This window comes from Monodon monoceros, unplaced genomic scaffold (assembly GCF_005190385.1).
Source record: "Monodon monoceros isolate NGI ecotype Baffin Bay Population unplaced genomic scaffold, NGI_Narwhal_1 Super_Scaffold_12, whole genome shotgun sequence".
Taxonomy (NCBI): Eukaryota; Metazoa; Chordata; class Mammalia; order Artiodactyla; family Monodontidae; genus Monodon; species Monodon monoceros.
Window position 1 is genome coordinate 41,373,037 of NW_021703768.1, and position 4,869 is coordinate 41,377,905.

Below are 4,869 nucleotides of genomic sequence, written 5' to 3' on the forward strand. Positions count from 1 at the left end.
CATCAAAATTCTCAAGATGAAACGAGAAAAAGCCATGTGCCTGACAAATGTTAAAGGGCTATGATTAAAAACAAATGATAAACTCAAGGTTTCGTGAACTCATCCAAAATCAGAACTGAGGCTATAAACTTATTTAGATATCTTTATTATCTTACAATGTGCCAGAAGGACTTAAACGACTCCCCAGAGTATTAGACGCATACTTCCTTGAGCACTGCTTTGAGTAGCACTGATGTATTATAGCACTGTTGTCTCTGAAGTATTTCATATTAAAACATGTGTGTGTGTGTGTGTGTGTGTGTGTGTGTGTGTAAAACCATGGAATATTGCTTTGGTAGGCATATTTCTCCTGATGAGTCAGTTGTAATACACCATCATATGCCCTACTTACTTTGCCTCCATTTGCGTGGGCATGCCAAACTCTTTCTTTTCTTGAGCATGGTAAAAGTGAAGACAGGAATTCCCTGGCGGTCCAGTGGTTAGGACTTGGTGCTTTCACTGCCTTGGCCCGGGTTCAATCCCTGGTTGGGGAATTAAGATCTTGCAAGCTCTGTGGTGTGGCCAAAAGAAAAGTGAAGCCAGAAATTGGGAGTGAGCCTTTATTTCATATCCTGGTGAATAGTTTCAGCCCATTGTCATTGATAAAAGATGTGCACATTGTAGTACTGGAAGTGATCCCGTTGACTCATCAGAAGAAATATACCTACCAGAGCTGTACTCATTTGGATATTAAAATACTTGAGGAGGAAGGGCACATTTTAGGAACTAGTGGAAGAAATAAATGACAAATAGCAGAACCATTTACGGATAGTGATCATTTTTTTTTCTCACTGCAGCTAAGAAGAAATGATCAACAGTTTTATGAACAACGGTTGGAATAATATAAGTCAGGGGCTTTTCTCAACTCGGGATATTCAAAGAAGATAGAATCAAAATTGTCTCTGCAATGCCCAGAATATTAATTCCATATAATTATCTGTTTGCAGTTAGCACTCCCCATTTTGTAAATGCATCTCTCTATGACTACATTTGGCTACTTTAATTTTCAAATTGAATCATCATAGACTATTTAGTTGATTCAATTCAAGCAACAAGTATATTTTGAGGATTAATCTCAAGCCCAGCACTTTTTGAATGCATCAGATACATAAAAGAAAGATAAGTTTCTTCCCATAGTAGATCAAGAATTTAATGGTGAGATGAGAAATTCACAAAGAAAACAACTAGAAAATAATACAAAAGAGTATATAATTAAGAGCTAAGCCACTTAATGTGAACCACACAATAAATTTTATTTAAATTGAACAAGTCCCAGCATGATTCATAGCAAGGAGAGAACATACATTGGTTTGTGAAGTGTGGATAGAATCAGGTATCAGAGCGGAGGGTAGAGGTATTTGAGACAGGGAACATGGAAAGTAAAGGCAGAGAAGAGAGAGCCAGCCTGGTGGGTACAACACCATAGTAAAAAAAGCTTAGAGAAGAGCTTTCCTAAAGCATTGCATTAGTGCTGTTTGAAATCATATTAGTTATGAAACTTCTGTCCCGCAAGGAACCCCATTCCCAAAGATCATGACTTGCTTGTAATGACCAGTGTTATGTAGTCTTGGCTTTAGGTTACAAGCATCTGGAGGGTTCAAGCAATACTGCCTTACTTGCTGTAGAACCATGCCTAAATCCAGTGAGATGAATAGTGACTTACTTTTTCAATATGCTTAATAAGGTCTAGGTTCCCAGACAGTAAAAACAATTCTCCAAACTTTTGTAATATGGGTTGAAATGTACCCAATACTACTTAGATGTACAGCAGACTATACATTTCTTTATTTCAAATAATCTCATCTTGTCTTTGAGTCCCCACTGCCACTGATAATTTAAGAAAAACTTAGTCTCTAGATAAAATTAGAAAACCATAATTCAAAAAGTCACATGCACTCCAATGTTCACTGCAGCACTATTTACAACAGCCAGGTTACGGAAGCAACCTAAATGTCCATCAACAGAAGAATGGATAAAGAAGATGTGGTACATATACCACATCTTTTTTTTTCAAAATGAGCATTTATTTCACAGAAGCCTTGGCACAAAGAGGCTGGGGTGAATGTGGTTTTAGTGATTGTCCTTGGTTGCCTCCTTTACTGCAGCAATCAGTGGAGTGAGGCTGGAGAGGGGCTTGACAATCTTCAGGAACTGATGCTACAGCATCTCTTTAGCTGGACCTCTCTTCTCCACATCCATTTCAAGACAGAGGTTCAGAAAGTCTCGGACGATAGCTGACAGCTTCTCTGGGTTCTGAAGCTCTGGGGTCCCATTGGTGGCGATGAGGTACAAGGCTCTCAGAGGACTTTCACTGAGGTATGGGGGCTCCCCTTCAATCATTTCGATGGCCATGATGCCCAGGGACCAATGTCAACCTTAGGCCCATAGGCCTTCCGTGTCACAACCTCTGGTGCCATCCAGTACGGTGTTCCCACCATGGTGCTCCATTTGCTCTGCTCTGGGGTGATCTGGGCACAGAATCCAAAATCAGTTAGCTTGACAGAGCCATCCATTCCCAACAGGATGTTTTCGCTCTTGATGTCTCTATGAATAACTTGGTTCAAATGCAGAAACTCCAAAGCCTGCAGGCACTCACGGCCCACAGCTGCAATCTGGCCTTCATCCATGCAGGTTTCTGTTACCATGTCTGTCAAAGGACAATGGAATATTACTCAGCCATAAAAAGGAACGAAATTGGGTCATTTGTAGAGATGTGGATGGACCTCGAGAGGGTCATACAGAGTGAAGTAAGTCAGAAAGAGAAAAACAAATATCGTATATTAAAGCATATACGTGGAATCTAGAAAAATGGTACAGATGAACTGGTTTGCAGGGCAGAAATAGAGACACAGATGGAGAGAACAAATGTATGGACACCAAGGGGGGAAACAGGGGGCGGGGGGGTTGGGATGAATTGGGAGATTGGGATTGACATATATACACTAATATGTATAAAACAGATAACTAATAAGAGCCTGCTGTATACTTCACTGTACAGTAGAAACTAACACAACATTGTAAAACAACTATACCCCAATTAAAAAAAAAAATAAAAAAGAGACCCCAGAGAGCTCCCTGCTCCTTTCACCATGTGAGGACACAGCAAAGAGTTGGCCATTTATGAACCAGGCAGTGGGCTCGCACCAGACACTGGATTTGTCAGGGCCTTAATCTTGGACTTCTCATCCTCTAGAACTGTGAGAAATAAAATTCTCTTGTTTATAAAAAAAAAAAAAAAATTAACTGCTACCTCCAATTAAAAGTCTCTTAATCAATCCATAATTTTAACTTCCTATCAAAGACATTTCTTACAGCCAGAGGGGTCTCCTCTCCCCGCTCTTCCTTGCCAAGATTGTTGCTGAGTAGAGAAGGAAGCTTCTATGTATTAATGATGGCGGGAAGAAGGGCCTTTAGTCTACCTCCTATTCTCTTGATCTGTGCCATCCAACACAATAGTCACTAGCCATGGGTGGCTACTGATCACTGGAAATGTGGATGGGCCACCTGGAGCTGTGCAGTAAATGTAAAATACATACTGGCTTTCCAAGGTGTAGTACCCAAAAGTATATACATAAACTATCTCCTTAATATTTTATATTGATTTCAAGTTAAAATGAAAATATTTTGGCTTATATTGGGTTAAATAAATGTTAACTATTCAAATTAATTTCACCTATTTTTAACTTTTTTAATGTGGCTGCTCGAAAATTGTAAATTGTATGTGTAGCTTGCATTATAGTTCCATTGGACTGGCTGCTCTGGGTCTTCTCCTACCTCCAGTGTAGTGTGTCCTCAGTCGTCAGCCCTGGCATCTGCTGAGGACTGTCTGGTCCTGCATGGTAACTACCAATGATGGCTACTGTGCCCATGGCGGGGACAATCCTCCAGGTGTAACTTCTTCACCAGCTACAGCTTTCTTTTCCCAGCCCAAGCCACTTTGATCTTTCAGTCTGTGATATTGTGATTTATAATAAGAAATACGTATTTGTTCTTTGTCCTGTTTCTGGCACAGAGCTCCTAAAACCCTTGGCATTTCCTCTGACGAGAGCAGATACAGGTGTGTCTTGTTATGTTAATTAGGTGACTTTGGGAGAGCACTGAAGGGTGGGGCTGGTTGCCAGGGAACCAACCTTGTGAGTAGAGGGTTGGAATTCTCAGTCCCCCCCCACCCCACCCCCGCCTTTCCCTAGAGGCTGGAAGCTGAATCAATCACCAATGACTAATGATTGAATCAATCATGCCTGTGTAATGAAGCATCCACTAAAGCCCCAAAGGACAGGGTTTAAAAACCTTCTGAGTTGGTGAACAGGTGATTTGAGAAGCGTAGTGGGCTCAGAGAGGGCATGGACTGTCCGAGCCATTTCCCCATAACTTTCCCTATGCATTTCTTCCATCTGGTTATTCTTAAATTGCATCATTTTATAATAAACCAGTAATCTAGTAAGTAAAATGCTTCTCCGAGTTTCATGTGCTGCTCTAGCAAATTAATTGAACACAAGTGGGGTGGGGGGGCATGGGGACCTCTGATTTATAGTCAGAAGTACAGATGACAGTCTGGACTTGCGACTGGCATCTTAAGCTGGGCAGAGAGTTGGTGTGAGGGACAGTCTTGTAGAAATGAACCCTTAACCTGTGGAATCTGACACTGTCTCCAGGTAGATAGTGTCAGAATGGAGCTGAATTGTAGGACATGCAGCTGTGGTCCAAGGATTGTTTGCTTGTTGGTGTGATAAACTCCCCCCAACACATGCCCACATTCGAATTTGGGTGTAGAATGTTTACAGTCCTTGCAGCATCTCTGCTTTCTACCATTTAGTAGCATATAGGACT

General features: G+C 41.2%; 1 pseudogene; it reads right to left on the reverse strand.

Annotated features, from left to right (window-relative positions):
• Positions 1-2,109: 2,109 nt before the first annotated feature.
• Positions 2,110-3,908, reverse strand: LOC114892075 (annotated as a pseudogene).
• Positions 3,909-4,869: the final 961 nt, after the last annotated feature.